We start from the raw sequence: 18,166 nt of genomic DNA, 5'->3' as shown, positions 1-18,166 counted from the left end.
ATTGCTATGACGAAAAAAGTGCTTTTCTAACTGAAGAAGCGCATTTTTAAAGTTGCTTTAGTTCTTAGGTGAAACGCCCTCTATTATTGTCGTGTAAAGATCGTTTATCATATAAGTTTTGCGCAATATTTATGGCGACCCATCGTACCGCCTCCGTGGTTTTCACGTTCTGCTGGTGATCTCGCCCGCGGCACAGTATTTCGACGGATCGAGGCGCAATACAAAAGCGCCAGTGCATTGTACGATGTCAGTTGCAAGTAAGTGAAGGCGGTTTGAATTGAACTGGAGCCCTCCTTCGTAGCGACCATCGATCATAGCCGATCGGTCGTTTGGGGTCTTTGTAAACCACGCAATTCGCAATGAGTGCAGCCGCTTAGACCACGGCATCTCAAGGGAACAAAAAAAATGGACACAAGTTCCGCCTTAAGGCTATGATATGATAGCCTAAGGGGTTAATTCCCATATATACATAAGGTCGATCCGCACTTTACATTCATAGATGCCTGGCAGTCCGCGTACCCCTCTAAGGGCAGTGGTGCAGCGGTTAAGCGACGCGTCACTGGCCTGCGATGGCAGGCGCTCCAAGCAGTGGGCCTTGTGCCGCCCAGGTTTCCTCTTCCAGAACGACCCGTCATTAATTTAAATGCCACGTAGGGCAGCTGACTCCCTATCCAATGGCCAGGTTGTGATGACTCGGTGCAAGGTCACGTGACCTTGTGGCCCACCTGCCTCCTAGGTTGCTCTGTGGGCACCACCTGCCAGAGCAAGGCTCGTGATTTTTCGCTCACAACGCCGGCAACGCCCACACCTGACCTTCTGGGCAACGGGGCCTTAACTCTCGCGTTACATTAAAAACTGCCTCAAAGTGCACTAACCTAGCAGAGCATATACTGGCCTTTCTACCTTTCGCCTCTACCTGAATGCGGTCGTCGCGGCCGGATTTCTCAGATATCCTTGCGATTAGTAGCCAAATAGCACATCCGTTAACGCCATTAAAGTTTCAAGGGAAAAAATAGAAGCGGACAAACTTCAGGAATATCCTCGACGCTACGCCATCTGCTGTAATGCCTCGCCGATTCGTCACGCAGTGTTTCATCACTGCTGCGACGGCACGGGGTAGACAGGAACTGCCCCGCGAGTGGGCAAGCGTGGCTCCCAAGACCGCACGAGGAAACACACACAAAACATAAGCTCGACATCACGAACATCAGTCTCGTTAAGCCATCAGTTGTGATGTCTTGTTGCGATGCAGCACCAGTCTGCCCTTCCCTGCACATAGCATATTTCCGTGCAGTGTACGATATCTGCCCAATTAGTCTTGTATGAAATTCGTTTTAGGGCTCCCTTTTTTGGTGTTACTCGTGTATAAAGCACAACCCAGTTAAAAAATACACCAGGATGGCTTGGTGTGTTCTGGTGTTTCCTAGTGTGAACACCAGCTTCTGTAGTGTGTTCTGATCTTAACACCAGACCGGGCTGGTGTGTTGTAGTGTGCACACCAGATCGTTTTGGTGTGTTGTAACGTGCACACCAGCCCGGTTTGGTGTGTCTTAGTGTGCACACCAGCCCAGTTTGGTGTGTTGTAGTGTGCACACCAGAATGGGTTGGTGTGTTGTAGTGTGCACACCAGACTGGGTTGGTGTGTTGCAGCGTGCACGCCAGACTGGGCTGGTGTGTTGCAGTGTGCACACCAGACTGGGTTGGTGTGCTGCAGCGGGCACACCACGACGGGTTGGCGTGTTGTAGCGTGCACACCAGAAAGCGTTGGTGTGTTGTAGCATGCACACTACACTTGATTGGTGTATTTTGGTACCCACAGCGTGCAGTGTTAGTGTGTTGTAGTGCATACACCAGACTGCATGGGTTGTGGTGTGCACACTGTTTTGGTCGTCAATTGCACTTAAGAGTGGATTGGTTAATTTTGGCATGAAAAACACTTTGAATAGGCATTAAGGTTTGGACACCAATCAACCACATTCTGGCTGACACACACAGGAAGTTAGTGTGCTGTTGTAAACGTTTACAACTACACTGCAGTACCTAATTTAGTTTACTTCAGTTTGGGGGCATACACAGCAAAGACAAATATTGGCAGAGTGCATCCATCCTAATCTGGACTTCTTGTCTAACGCGCGTCGCACTGATCACAAAGTGCAGTATAGAACTATACCAACCATTTTTCAGGTAAAGCGAAGGGCAGAAGTGTTTCATGCTTAAGCATGCCCTAACTTTGCTTCACTGGATGTTACGTGCTGATGCAAATGCCTCAACATACCATTTCAAGCAGAACGTATGCAGCAGAAGGTCGCCCTTTTAGATCTAATCGCCTCTGTGAAACAATGTTGAGTAGAATGATAATTAAGGTAACCTCCTAACATGTTTTCATAAACATGTGTGAAAATTATATATCAAACATCATAATTCTTTATTTACACTACAAATGAAGTGCTATTTTAACAAACCTCACATAACAAACTAACAATCTCACATAACAAACCAAAACACGTACATTTGAACCTTAGGCCAAATATGGCATATGAAAAATGCGATTACAAGCCACATTCAACTTTAGTAATTACAAACAGGACTACACACTGGACATTAGACAGAATGCTTCTTCTATAAACATGTGTGAAACATGTGTATGTGTATTGCCTAAAAAATGAATAAATAAAATAAATAAATATATACAATGACCTATAGCAGTGCAACACAGAGATGCAGAGATGTTTCACAATAATCGAGAACAGCACAAGGAAATAAACTTCAAATGACATATGCAGCAAAAGGTGCACACCTTCCATACAACTGAGGCAAATATTGTCACAGAGTGGTGACTGCAGTACAGAGAGCAAGAAGACAGCGAAAATTGCTTCTAACCGAAACTCTTTTTGTGCCGACTTGCACAAGCAAAGAACTGAATGACTCCGCGGCGGCGTAGCAACAGGCGAACTCTGCGGTCGGACAGAATGCCTGCCGCTCTTGGCCATGCTGAATTTAAAGCTGATAGCGAACTTTCGAGATAAAGCGTGCAAAGTTACTAGAACATTCTGGAATAACGTAGAAGCGGCTCCGCCTGGATGTGATCAATCGAGATAAATCTGGTCGCGTCTTGCATCAGAGCCAAAGCAATAAAGCGGCGCACCGCAACACTGAATAATAAACAAACACTACAAAGGTTAACAGAATTTCTCCCCTTTCAAAGAAGCATCGACCCAATGCTTTAAAACATAAGACTACAAACAAATAAAATGGACTGTGCAAAAAAAAAAACAGTGTGGGAACAGTGTCCTTCAGCATGCATAATTGGGCTCTAGACGGACAACATAGAAAACTTCTGGTCATACGCAGCGTCGCAGGGATTGGCTATAAGCCAATTTAAATTTGTCCCTGGCATCTGTTCCTATCACTTTCATAGAGATTGGGCACCTTCACAATATGTGACTGGTCGCTCTGTGCCGCAAGCACACAAGGTGAAATAACTTTCTGCTCACAAATTAGGCACAACCCAACATCAGTCGGAGGGTGTTCAGCAGTGAACATGAAAGGCATAAAGCTTTCCTCGGTAATTAGTTCTTGGCAGAGTAAGAAGATACTGTTTTCCACTAAAAAGATTTTGATCACTCGCAAGAACTTGCCATCATCTGTTAGAATATATTCAGAGCGCGTTTTCTCGGTCCTGTTGTAATTGGCACTATGTACAGTGAACCCTTTGATACGTGCTCTGAGGTATTCACTCATACTGGGCACAGCCCCAATGGTCTGGCTGATCAAATCCAGAACATGGCATTCAAGACTGCCAGGCTGCAATGGCGAACCTAATACTCCTAACTGGAGCTTATTGCCTTGCTTCCCCGAGATCAGCTTTTGCTGCTTGTTCAGGTAGGGTGGCAGTAGTACCAGACGCTTCAGGGACTTCTGCACCTCTCGCATGATGAAGCGCTCTGCTATTTGATGTGGAACACCTTTCGCTGCAGAAACCAGCTTGAGAATGTCACCATTCCCTCCTTCAAATGGGAAGGTAGAGGTTGCCCACAGTGGCCCAGTCATGCGCACAGATTTTGCAAGGTGCACAAGTTGGTGCACATTGAATGTCAGGGTGTGTTCACCATAGAGAATTGGCATCTGCTCCACAAACTCCACAAGAAGCCTTTCGGCACAAAAAATATGTCTCTTCAACACTTGCTTGTAAGAGTAAACTCTGTGCAAGAAGGCAGAAATGCGTCAAATTTCGACAGGCATTAATTAATCACTGTACTGAATAAAAGACACTGCTCAAACTTCACCCAGTTACACTTATTCTTTTTCTTGTTGTTGTTGTTGTTCTTACCGCCTAATTCAGCCTTGCGCCCTTCATTATTGACCAACGTTGTATTGTGATGTATCGTTTTTCATTTTATTGTATTTCATTATGTTTTGTTGTATTAACGTATTATTCTCAGTTGCATTTGCTTTGTCCCCCCCCCCTTATGTAATGCCTCAACAGAGGCCTTTAAGGGTAAAAAATAAATGATGATGAAATATCTTTGCGGGAGCATATCGAAGAGGCAAGGTGCACTGTAGTAAAGAAGCCAATATCTCCACTCTGTAGCTTTCCAAAACGAGCGCTCAGTTACCAGTCTTGGCAATCTGGTGAAATTGGTGGCCGAATTTTCAACAGGCGGTCATTCAACTCCCTCACATGATTCCCAATGTGCCAGGCACTTCCTGGTGAACACAGCCAAAGTTCCATTTGCTGCGATGTGACACCTTCCAGTACGCAGTGCATGTAGTCCGGTGGAAAGCCCCACGACAGGTCCAATGTGCTGAGGGTTGCGACGGCTGACAAGCCCTTCATACCATCCACAGGACAGTCTCACCTGGCTGCAAGTTTCATTGTACTGTACACAGTGTCATGGCATCGCTCGACCATATCTCGCCCCTCCATGATATTGTTGAAGTATTAGCGGGGTCGCAGCGGAGCACCAGAGAGACGACCAGCGTGGCAGGCTTCTAGTTCCGGACTGCCCGTGCCGGGCGTGCGCGCCCAGCACGCGCTGTTCATCTTGATTTTCCTCTAGCGCGGGAACGCCGATCTCAGCGCCAGCGCCGCCGGGCGCTACAGGGCCCCCCGCCTAGACGGAACGTCGGAATGTGCGCTCGGTAAAAGAAAAGAGAGTAGAAGTGTCCAGTAAGTTCATGTCAGGAGCCGGGAAGAGCTGTCGGGTGGAGTGCGCGGGCTCAGGTGGACGAGCCTGGCTTCTGCGCAATGGGCGAATGATGCAGGGTGTCCAGCTGACAATGGACATCGGGGCAGGAGAGGCCATGATTGGGCCGGCACCGACTGGAGTGCTGCCCGCTGGCACAAGTGTCATTGGTGCTGGACCGTTGCAGGTGATGTCGGCGGGAAGCTGGCACGCAGAGTACGCCGTCACAAGCAAGGGAGCGGTCGAAACGGCTCCGTGGACAGATGTGGTCTTTAGCGTGGTGTCGTGTCGCTGCTGTAGCGCCAGCTTCAAGTCGTCCAAATAGGTGGAAATGGCTGGCTTACATGGCTCAGGTGCCCGTGATGTAGGGCGCGAGCAGTGCGGTCCGGCCACTAGGGTTAGCACAGGTGTGACCGACGAGACAACGGTGACAGCTGTGGTGATGACGGAGGAAGTTGCTGGGTTCAATTCCAGGTGCTGGGGTAAAGCGGGAGTGGCCGTCCGGAGCGACTGGCCAGTGCTGATGCGTGTGTGGGCATGGTCGGGCTTGAGGGTGCCTTCAGGGTGCCTGAAAAAAGAAATGACAGATAAATTTCTCATAGTACTATGCATAATAAACAAAGAAATACATGCTAAAGAACAGACAGGAGAGTACGAATGCACATGTAAGTGACGGTTATGAAATGCTACAATAACTTAAACTACATGCAATGGTACCACATCTACCTTTAATCAATGCACAAGCCCATTTTACAAAATTAGGCTTTTCATCTTACACTCAGAATATGTAAATGGGCAATAAGTCAACATGTGGAGCTTGCATGCCCTATTTTTCACTGCAGAACCCAACTTCCAAGAGGTAGACCTAGGCTATGGGAGATGCTAATGAAAAGCTCTGGATTATTAGGATCACTATGGAATCTGACCTGCACAGTCAATCTTCCTGACCTTTAATGTGCATAGCTTCTGGAGGAAGAGGTACAAAAGTTTACAAGAGTGCTTGTGTAAAATAGAACTTCCAAGTGACAATTTTTTCCATTCTGAATCCATACATGTGCACCACAGGTGACAACTGTGATTCCAGTCTTCACACCTCGTACGTCTTGGATCACCAGACAATAAACTTATCACAAGAGTTTAAACAGACAGCACAGACATTTGCTCACATAATTAACAGCACCCAATCTCCTCGTAGCTAGAAATAAGTGCCCTGTGCATATCTGCACATATTTCTCACAGTAAACACAAAGCTAAATGTGACTGCTCACCAACGCGCAAAATGACCGTCCTTTGTCATTATGCCTGCTGGAGAGTAAACTAAGCACCCCACAACAGCCTTTTGTTTCAGAATACTTATGAGGAGTTTTAGAAGACCTGTGATCCCTATGGTCGAAAACTGCTATACCCTGGCACTTGTCAGGCTCCATTTCTGGAATATGTGAATAGAAAAATTTCTTTAAAAGACTAAGCAGCAGAGTTACAGCTGTCACAATCAAGCAACTTTGCCATCCTTTTCTCTGCCATACCATCTTCGAGTCTCTCTCTCCCCCATATGGGTGATAATCCTTCCCAAGTGAAATTTCTTTCACTGCTTTTATGGGGAAGCACAGATTGTCACGTCATCATCATGGCCCTCCATCACCAAGTTGCTGCAACACCAAGTTCTTTTTGTATTAGAACACAACCTTGTTCAAACTGATATGAACCAGTATTTTTATACCTGGTAACAGTTGATACCAACCACATGGGATACGAGTATGTTGCTTGTTGCATGTGAATGCATTTAAGCAACAAAATTATGTTCTTAGAGCTGTACAGTGTGCAGAAAGCAGAAGAGGCAAAGCTTGTAATTTGACTGAAACTATTCTTACCATCAACAAGCGTTTCTTTTTGAAGGCACCAAGAACAGCCATAGTATCCGTTGTATTGCATAGCATTCAGCAGTGAAGCGCGAGCTGGCGAGTCAACACAAAAGCACAACACATTCACTGTTGACTGCACAACTTTGCTGGCAAATGACCACGTGAAGCTGCCCATAGTGTGGAATTTCTCAACAAATGTCTTCAAGTAGAGGCGAGTAGGTGGGTGACCTTTGGCAAACCAAATGACGCCGATGAGGATGTTCTTCCAACGATAGGGAAGAGGGAGCTCATTAAGCGCTACTTGAATTGGCCAGACTGACCCTTTGCTCGACTTAAATACTGGCGATCCATCGCTGTTAGCGGTAACAGTCAGGTCACTCCAATTCATGTTCCTTTCACGGCGGACCTTTCTGTACAGTTGGCCATCTGTGATATCCTTATAAGCTCCCTGATGAGTTTCAGCTGTGAGTTTCTGGAGGTTTGCGCCAACTATATCCCCAAACTTCTTTAAGAGACACTGTAGCTGATGCTTGAGATCGACAGTTATGAAAAAGCTTCCTTTTTTTCACCAGCTGTGCCACAGTCATTGTGGCTGCACAATTTGTGCAGTGCTGGAAATCTAGGCCGCAGCTTGATGTCAGGCACTCACACGTTGGGCAGTATGTATGGACTTCCACCATCCTTGATTTGTGCAAATCCCATAACTTCCTAAAGCCATATTTTGTCGATGGGAAGACGTTCTGGCCAAGAAATGCATTCAACAGCTTCAACAAGCTGTCCACTTGTGTCCAAGGAAGGCCAGCAGCAACAACAAATGTTAATAATGTTAATACACGCAGCATCGCCTGCAGGTGGGTAGTGTTCTGTGTGGAAGTCTCGACTCGGAGTTCACTCTGATAAATTGCGACAAGTCTTCATCGGGGTCCTCTAGCACATGGTTGTCAAGCCCATTGGTGTCCTCATCAAGCCTTGGCAGTTGTGCATCAGAAATGCTGTCATCAAGATGCAGGGTTGAAGGCTCATCATCCAAGTTGGGATGACTTGTAGAGGCGTTGTCATGCACCTCATCTTCAGGTTGCTACAAAAAACATTGGAAAGGCTACATCAGCAACAGAAGAAAAAAACATCAGTATTGAAGTGAATGACTGCAACCTGTTCATGTATACCTTCAGTTGGTATCATTCCGCATGAACATCATTCCGATTCCCTTCACATTTTAATATTTTCATCACAGGTTTATGTTTTTTTCTTTATAATGATCCATAAGAGATAGTATACATGGACCACCATGTGACACTCACCTACAATCACTAAATAATTTATAATCGAATTTCGTATCTCACCTGTTTCAGCTACAACAGTCAAGTAATGGCTACAACGTGAAAGGTCAGTATAAGTCACGTGAGACACAAATAAAAAGTGCAACATAATCACTGCTTCATAATTTTAATTCACTGTGATGCTAAAGACAGCTTGCCGCAAGAGCTGGAATGGCAATGGGTTTGGTGCATGGTTCATGGGAGTTGTGGCGTCCTAAAGCGACCCCGGCTATGAGGGATCCCAAAGTGGAGGGCTCCGGATAATTTCACCCACACCTGGGGTTCTCGAATGTGTACTGACATCGCGCAACACATGAGACTCTAGCATTTCAACTCCACTGAAATGTGATCATAGTGGCTGGGACTTAACCCCCGCTTTTCAAGTCAACAGTCGAGAACCATAACTGAGCCACCACAGCAGCAGAATCGCAATGAGTGAAGCAGCAGCGATTATATTGCAGCTGTCTTCATGCCTCATGTGACCTATACTCACCTGACATCGTAGCCATCACACTGCTTTTGTAACAGAAGCCGAATCAGGTAAGAGATGAAATTTGATTATTATTTGGCAGCTGTAGCCAGATACCTCATGGTGTTCCATGTACAGCAATGTCTAACGCACCATTACAAACAAGAAAACATAGGCAACCAAAATTTGGTATCTACACTCCTTTAAATTTTATATGGGAAAGTGTTAAAAAGGTAGGACCAAGAGTGAAAGTGCGACAAGCCGCCTTACAGTTCAGCATTGCCAGTTTCGTTGAGTATGATTTCACAACAGTCACACAAGGCAGACAACAAGAGATGCTAATATTTTTAAAAAGAGAGTTGCTCAACAGCGGCATGAGCCCATGCATAGAACAAGCATTAGCACAACTGAGTGGGCAGGAAACATAGGCAAATAAAATAATACATTTTCTCATAATACCGCATCTGCCTGGTTCACAGGCAGCTAACATTAAACTATCAAAAGGGCACACAAGAAACCAAACATGCATTTTCGGGCTCAACTGCCAAGCACCTAAACACATAGTCACCACAGCAAGTCTACGTGCACATATCTATGTGGCTTCGCTTGAATTCAAGAATTGCCTCTGAACACCTCAACGTTTACACGAAAATTTAGATTCATTCTGGGGCAAAGGGCAGTAGGGTAGTACATCAGTGTGTGTGTGTGTGTGTGTGTGTGTGTGTGTAAGGGGGGGGGGGGGGGAGGGCAAACCACTTGAACTGTGTACTGCTTGGAGATTTTTTTTTCTTCGGAAAATTGGGATAAGCAAAGTTTTCTTATGCAAAATTTCAGGCTTGTGGAGGGGGATAGATTGTCCCCTTTCAATGGGTGAGGTGCGTTTCCAGAGTCAGCGCAGAGGCTCATGGAAAAGTCGTCTGCTACAGCTACTTCCGGTTCCAAATTTCTCCCCCTGCTTGTTGCTTCACGGCAGTCGCTGTGTTAATTCGCTTCTAACATTTATTTCCACTGCAACACCGCTGATTGTATTGCATCATCGCAAGACCAACCAGACGTCGGCTCTGTTCTGCTTCGTAGCGTGTACTCGCATGAAGTACAACCACAATAATGTAAACGGTCGGATGCTTCCTATGCGTACGCAGTGGGACGTGTTGAGACGCGCTGCGCGCACGTTGCATGTATGTGCTAGCCCACTGGCAGCTTTTACACGCTTTGAGGCAAATACATCAATCGTTTGCTAAACTGTGCAAGCTCAGCCTTCGTTGCCTTCGTGATGCAGCAAAAAAAAACAAATATATAACGACCAACGCGTTAAACTATTTCGCGCACACAGCCGACTGCCGTGCATACACTCGAGGAAACACTCGTACCTTTCGTAATTGTCATTTTCTGCGCTCAGGACGCGTTCATACACAGCACGCGCTGATCTTACGGTGCAATACGCAATGTCGCAGCACAAATAGATTACCGAATAAACGATGCACGAATACAGGGCATTTGCTATGCAGAAGGCAGTGCATGGGAGAAATTTGTAACCGGAAAAAGCTGACAGACGATTCTTCCGTGGTTGTTTGCATTCACTTCGGAAACACGCCTCACCTATTCACCACTGCCTGTTAAATCCGCCCCCATCCCTCAAATATGCACTCGCCTCGATTCGGTGCGGGCCCCACGACACGCTAGAAACAGGCTTACTTGCCTCTGCTCATCGATTTTTTTATTTTTTTTTCGTAGAAGCGCAAGGTACAGCCCAAGGAGTACGCGGAGAAATTGGGGGGTAGCGGGCGTATTTGGAAACGTGCCATGCGCAACGGCTCACCTGTGAAACTTCATTCGACGGTTCCCTTTGCCGCTGGCTCCACACGGTTTGCCGCGGAACTTTCGCTGACGACGCACCGGGCTCAAAATAAGCAATTTACCGTTTTTTAGGAGGCATGCTGCGATAAAGTGCACGGCCTGCTGGTAAAAGAAAGCCTTCGAACCGAGTACCAAGAAGGCGACACAGATTAACAGACGCACTCAACGAAGGCGAGGCACGAAGGAGCGCACCGTGGAAAAATAGACTGCGCTATTGGCGCGCGGTCTCGGCCTCCACAGTTACGTAACCATCACGCCACCGCTTTGCACCTCTGAACTCTCAAAACAATACCTTTTTTTTCATTAATACAAGCGTAAATGACCGTTTTTCACAGTTCTTTCTTCGCGGTAGATACTGTAGATCTGTGAGCAGGGAAATGTTTTGTCATGCTGTTTCGGTTTCGGTTTTTAACAGCCGAACGATGACTGTACCGTCAAAGTGGCTTATAGGTCAAGAAGCGCGAGACATGAAAAAACTACAATATAATCTCTGCTTCTACATTCGTTGTCATTCCGATTCTTGAAGCAGACTGCATTGTAGCGAAGTAAAACGACTAATCAACGTATCGCAGTTTTTTCATGTCTCCCGTGACCTGTGAACCATAAGCACAGTGCAGACAACTGACACAAACAGCACATGCACAGAATAGCAATAGTTATCAGTATCAGTAAGCGCGATATCTGCACTATGAAGGACCAGCTTTAGGCCCCGCTCTTGCCTTGTTAGCTATAAACACACGTTGGCGTCACAGCCATCGCTATAGGCTGTTTAAACCGAAATAGCACGAGAAAGAAATTTGATTATAATTATTTAGCGCTCGTAAGAGAACACCACAGAATAATCCATGTACAGCAATGTCTTGCGCATCATTACAATCAAGACATTACACACAATTAGATGCATATACTACTGTAACCACCACAGCGGCTTTCCTTTAATTGTAATCAGAGATGTCCATCCCTTTTGCTTCCGCGACCTGTACCATTTATTTTGGCTTCCTTTACTGAGATCTTTGTTTCAGTTGCTGTTAACTGGTAAAAGTGAGGAAATATCATAGGCAGTAAAATTAAGCGACCACAGAAAGATACACCATTTGAGGGGCCTGTAATTTACGAGCGAGGGCTCATTTCACATGCGTATACTTCTTGGATATTTTTCGCCGAAAAAGTGGAGTTCGGCATGGCCTTCCTACGTAATCTTTTTTATTGGCGGGGGGGGGGGGGGGGGGGGTTAGAGAGTGCCATATTTCTACTTAAATCATGCCTGAGTTTCTGGGTTTGTCATACGTACGGTTTATTATTGTTAGCTGTTCGCATAAAATGATCGCGAAGCTTTTTTTTTTTACCAAAGAAGCTTTTCTCAGTCTAACCGGATTATTTCCACCACATTTTGAGTTGCATAATGCGCGCAGTTCCTTTTTATGAGATTTCTATAGCTTCGAATGTGACAGCAAGAACTATATATTAGTAAAGCTTTTTGACGGGCTAGTTGGTACAAATCCATATTTGAAAGGGTGTGCGCTAAAAAGACGTACACAGGAAAAAGATAGAGACGACCGGAAAGAAGCGCAACTTCCAACTTTACCCAGTCAACCACGGATATCCGGGGTAGGTCCGAGTAAGGTCCGAATCTCAGTGCCAGGCTGGGATGTCCATAGGGCATGCCTACGTATGTCCATATTCGGATATACGCATCGGAGATTCTGTGTATGTACGAGGGACGTTCGTTTTTAGATGGCTGGCGGACATCCGCCGGCGGATGTCCGAGGAGTATCCGTAAACATCCCTCTTGGGATGTGAGCTTACATGGCATATATAATTTGTTTTCCCTCAGACGAACATTTTAAAACAAATTCTATTTTGCCAATGCCAAAATTCACACAATCACATTTCTACCACCAACTAGTTTAATATTCAGATTGATTAAGATCACTCAACTATGGTGTTGATGTAAAAGAACCAGAATTAAACGAATCGCTTGGCTTTCTGGCGCCAGTGCTCTTAATTAACGCCCTTTTATCCTGCAGCACTCCTTCGAGGTAACCGAGGCATGTAGCCATGCATGCTGCCTTCCATGAAAACAAACCCGAATAAACTCCTACCAGGGGCCGCGGCAGAGCGGTACGCCTAAAAGTCAACGCAATCCAATCTATCAGCCAAGCCAATATTTGTGGCGCGATGGTCTCGTTGGTTTTCGTCGCGCGGTGCTCCTTTTGACCTTTACTTTTGCTGCAATGTGCGGTTTGTTCGCTCTGTGGTTTCTTGGCTGTGCTACAAATGTGATGTGTCATCTACGCGCTCGAAAAGACGCTCGTTTGATTCTGAAGCTCTCGTGAAAAAGCTCCGGTGTCGCCTGACCCCTTGCCGAGACATGCTTTGTTGCTTCGGATGAAAGAAGCGGCCATGGTGTTAACACTTGCGAGGTACGTAAGTAACTGTGCTTGAAAATTACTTTCAGGGTGTTGCTGTGGGATGACTAAAGCGCATTAACGCAGTTGTACTCTGCTGCGCTACTTGTTTGCCACGGAGTGGAAATTGCAAGCACTATGCATTAGCTGCCGCAAACGTGTTTCTCGTGTTTGTGAAAAAAAAGTTGAGACGGTGTGTAGTTGCATGGTGTGAATCTTAAGGCAATTGCGCGTAGGTTCATAATTACGATAAAACAGAATGCACGAAAAGCATAGTGCCAGGACGGTGTTAGTTTTTCAGTGCTTCGCGACTGAGTTTTTCTTTTCTGTTGCCTTTGCAGTGTGGATGTGGCCCGGCTACCGAGTGTATTGGTGCCTACATTAATTATGCCAAGCCGTGCAAAGCACAGGTAGGTTGAAAATGTCATATAAAAGTTGTGCATACTTCCACAGCTTATCAATTTATTTATTAGGCTTGCCAAATGGAAGTCTCCAACCATCCACTCACTGCACAGTACTTTGCACTGTGCAGTAGCATTGTTTAGGACAGCTTAACTGTTGTGTTAAATTTGCGAGCTTCAGTAACATTTTTCACTTACTTCCCAATCACTGAGTGCAATGAGCTCTTGCAGTGCTTTGGTATAACTTTGCCAAACATGTTATACCCACAGGGCTCAATGCTGAGCCAGATAGCAGGACCATATATGACACTCCTAGAGCCACATGTTCCTGGATTGTGACCAGACCTCTCTTCCTTACTCCTGTGCAGCTGTGGATCATCAAATATGCTGTCAGTGCCCTGATGCGTGATTCATCAGTGAGCCCTGTGGGCATTGTAGTTTCGACAGAGATTGTGTTTTGCTGCATCGTTGACAACGTGCTGTATAAGGTGCTCTCTCGTACATTATTTTCTTGTCCATACAGTGTGGATGTGACTGACCTAAGCTAGCAGCTATATAGTACCTGCAGCTTACAGCAGCAACCTTCAGGTAAGTTTGAACTACAGTGCAAGTTTGACCCTGTCACATAATGGATACTTTCCTTCTGTTTGATCTGTGCAGCGGATGGGTATCTAGCTATACTGCAGTGTTCTTGTACAGTAATGGATAAAAATTTGTGGGATGAGAGTTCTGTACTGTTAGCCAGAGCAATTTAATCAAAAGCCTAGAATGAGGAGGGGACATGGATACTCGATCTTATTGAACAAATTTCAGCTGACTGCCTGGCGAGGCAATGCAAAAATAAATATTTTCGGAAAATCGACATCCAGCAAACTTTTCTCTATGAGTGTACCTTGTGCCCAACCTAAGTCATTAGCTAGCTTGCAACGGTGTGGTAAGGATCCCTACTCTTGCACTTGAATTTTTTTGACCATCAGTATGGAAGTGACTGCCTGTGGGAGTAGCTGTGGTGTCTTGCAATGTAAAAGACAAAAGAGCTACTACTGGGGCGAGTTGGAAATACATACTTGAAGGAATTGGTGAGCGCTATAAAAACACTGAAAACGCACAGGACGAAGCGCTTTCTAACTACTGTTTAATCTCAGAAGAAACATGACTATTGTTGTGTCCCCTTATTGCTTTTGTGTGTGTGCGCCCCCTCCTAACGACCACTCGCATTCCCCTCCTAACGACAGTTCGCATCCTCCTCCTAACGACCACTCAATCCTCCTCCTAACGACCGCTTGCCCCTCGTCGCACGCTGTCACCAGATGCCCCCCCCACGGTGCGCCCCCGCACCCTCCTCCTGTTCTGGGAAGCCACTCCCTGCCGTGGACGCTTCTCCACTCCCTCCTTTCTTCGGGCGGCCAGTTCGGCTCCTGCCTCGGTCGACGCTGGTCGCACCCTCATCGGCTTTAAATAAACGAAGTCTAAAAGTACCGTGTGCGTCTTTCGCTGCATTCAACACAGCGACCGGACACGACAGTGGCGACGAGAAAGTGGATTCGACCCGCGCTACGCAACGCTATTGACAAGCCATGGCTACGCGAGGGTTTCCCAATCAGATACCAGAATTCAACGGCTCATCGTGGTCATCGTGGGTTGGACGCCTTCAGTTCTACTTTGAAGCTAACAACATCACAGACCCAGCCTTGAAGAGGGCCAACCTGCTGACGCTGTGCGGGGAGCAGACCTACGATACTGTCTGCGCCCTTATTCAGCCAAGCACACCAGCGGCAGTGTCTTACGACGACATCGTAAAAGCGCTGCAAAAGCACTACGACCCAAGGCCATCCGAGGTCTACAGCCGGGCTCGCTTCCAACGACGAGATCAACTGGGAGGAGAAACTGTGAGCGCCTACGTAGCCGCGCTCAAGAAGCTCGCTGCCGACTGCAATTTTGGAACGCTGTCGACAACAGCTACCGGGCAGGAGGGAGACGCAGCTTCTTCTGCTAACACCACCATGCTTCCCTTGGACGTGATGTTACGCGACAGATTTGTGTGCGGACTGAGTGACGAGTCACTGCAGCAGCGCCTGTTCGCTGAGAAGGACCTCACATTCAGCAAAGCTTACGACATCGCCGTTCGAGCGGAGAGCGCCGGTCACCAGCAGAGAGGGATTCGCCGGAACACCGAGCCGGTACACCAGACAAGCAACCAGGTGCGCAAGCCTTCTGTTGTTGTAAAATCGGTCAAAAAGGCACAACGCTGCTGGCGGTGTGACGACCAACACAACCCCCAGGGATGTCGATTCCAGTCAGCCACGTGTAATTTTTGCCACAAGCGAGGGCATATCGAAAGAGCATGCATTACGAAACGGAGACTTGCCAAGATAAAGTCACCTTCCCAGCCTAATCACAGCGTCAACGCCTCAGAGAATACGCCGCTATCTGATCTCCATGGAACAACATCAGCAACACCATCTGTGTTGTACGACCTGAACACCATGAATCTCGGCACGCGACCGAAGATTTTTACAGAAGTAAGCGTACATCACCAGCTGATTAAGTTCGAGGTGGACTCCGGCGCAGCCCGTACTCTGATCAGTGAGGACACGTTCCGAACTTCATGGCCATCTGACGCACCCGCCCTGCAACAAGACGACACGCACCTGCGAACGTGGTCAGGACAGAATCTGCCACTATTGGGCTCTGCCAACGTGCAGGTTAACTACAACGGCCAGACCCATACGCTACCTCTGCTTGTTGTGAAGGGCACAGGATCAAGCCTTCTAGGGAGAAACTGGTTTTCTCCACTAGGCGTGATGATATGCGGTAAACATCAAAACGCCGATGCGCTAAGCCGTCTGCCACTAGACGCAACTGTTGACGAACCATTTCCACCAGGAGACGTTCTGATGTTCGAAGCACTGCCAGAACCTCCGCTTACAGCAGGCACAGTTGCAGCATCTACGCAGAAGTGCGCAGCTCTCCGGCTAGTTTACACAGCTGTTCAACAAGGCAACGTGCATAAACTCAAAGGGGACAACTTCGACGCTTACCGCAGGCGAGCTACAGAGTTGAGCACCCATCGCGGCTGCATCATATTTGGGTCCCGAGTTGTGATGCCGAGAGAACTACGCGCACAAGCTATGTCTCTCATCCACGCCGGACATCGGGGCATCGTTGCAATGAAAAAGTGTGCCAGAAGCTACATGTGGTGGCCTGGCATTGACAACGACATCGAAACAGTGGTGCGAGAATGCAAGCCTTGCCAGAGCAGCCGGAGCGCCCCGCCGAAAGCTCCTGTCCCAGAATGGGAAAAACCAGACACACCATGGCACACACTGCACATTGATTTTGCAGGACCAATTGAGGGCTGCACTTTCCTTGTGGTCGTAGATGCCTACACAAAGTGGCTTGAGATAAGGCAAATGGGACAGACGACTTCGGCAGCAGTCATTGACAACCTCCGATCACTATTTGCAACGTTCGGCCTGCCGAGCAAGGTAGTGTCGGACAACGGAACACCGTTTGTGTCTGCGGAGATCCTCAAGTTTTATCGCGACAACGGGATCTCATCAGTTACATCGGCCCCCTACCACCCAGCGACAAACGGACAAGCCGAGCGCTACGTAGCCGAGCTAAAACGCGCCCTTGAAAGAGATCAGACAGGCTCGCTGCAGCGCCGCCTTGCGCGCTTTCTCTTCAAGCAGCACACGACGGTTCAGAGCACAACAGGCGAGACCCCCTCGAAAATGATGTTCGAGCGTGAAATGCGAACCCAGCTCACAGCCATCCTCCCCGAGCCAAAGGCAGAGACGTTCCGGGAAGAAAAAGCAATTCCGCGCTGCGGCACGCTTAATGAGGGGCAGCGCGTCCTCGCCCGACAGTTTCTGAAAAAGCCACGCTGGGAGGAAGCTACAATTGTCAGACGCATAGGCCTGCGCTCTTGGCTCGTCAACATACATGGCACAGTAGCACGCCGACATCTCAACCAGCTGCGTAGATTTACGACGCCGTCTGAGAGCTGTCCGCCAGCGGAGAGAACACGTGCACCATTTTCCCACATAGCCTGGCACCTCTTCCCGGAAGAAGAGACTTCGCCCAGGACAGACCCAGGAGACACAGCGAACAACAGCCAGCCTACAAGTGTTTCTCCCCCGAGCGCACAAAGCCAGCGCGCCTCCACGCGTGAGCGCCGACCCCCTGCACGATACCAGGCAACTTTCTAAGGGGGAAGGAAGTGTTGTGTCCCCTTATTGCTTTTGTGTGTGTGCGCCCCCTCCTAACGACCACTCGCATTCCCCTCCTAACGACAGTTCGCATCCTCCTCCTAACGACCACTCAATCCTCCTCCTAACGACCGCTTGCCCCTCGTCGCACGCTGTCACCAGATGCCCCCCCCACGGTGCGCCCCCGCACCCTCCTCCTGTTCTGGGAAGCCACTCCCTGCCGTGGACGCTTCTCCACTCCCTCCTTTCTTCGGGCGGCCAGTTCGGCTCCTGCCTCGGTCGACGCTGGTCGCACCCTCATCGGCTTTAAATAAACGAAGTCTAAAAGTACCGTGTGCGTCTTTCGCTGCATTCAACACAGCGACCGGACACGACAACTATATACACACATTTGACGACAAGAATGAAGGAAAAACAGGTAAAAACTACGCGCGCTTACAACAGCCGAAG

The 18,166-nt window shown here is 47.7% G+C and overlaps 1 long non-coding RNA gene across 1 annotated transcript; it reads left to right on the top strand.

Annotated features, from left to right (window-relative positions):
• Window positions 1–12,960: 12,960 nt before the first annotated feature.
• On the top strand, window positions 12,961–14,127 carry LOC149327608 (uncharacterized). Its single transcript, XR_016286354.1, has 3 exons — window positions 12,961–13,116; window positions 13,443–13,511; window positions 14,026–14,127. It is a non-coding gene; the product is annotated as an uncharacterized LOC149327608 (long non-coding RNA).
• Window positions 14,128–18,166: the final 4,039 nt, after the last annotated feature.

Source organism: Amblyomma mixtum, chromosome 10 (genome assembly GCF_055824585.1).
Source record: "Amblyomma mixtum isolate Tamu chromosome 10, ASM5582458v1, whole genome shotgun sequence".
Classification (NCBI taxonomy): domain Eukaryota; kingdom Metazoa; phylum Arthropoda; class Arachnida; order Ixodida; family Ixodidae; genus Amblyomma; species Amblyomma mixtum.
The sequence above is the reverse complement of the archived record's forward strand: the minus strand, read 5'-3'. Positions and strand labels throughout refer to the sequence as shown.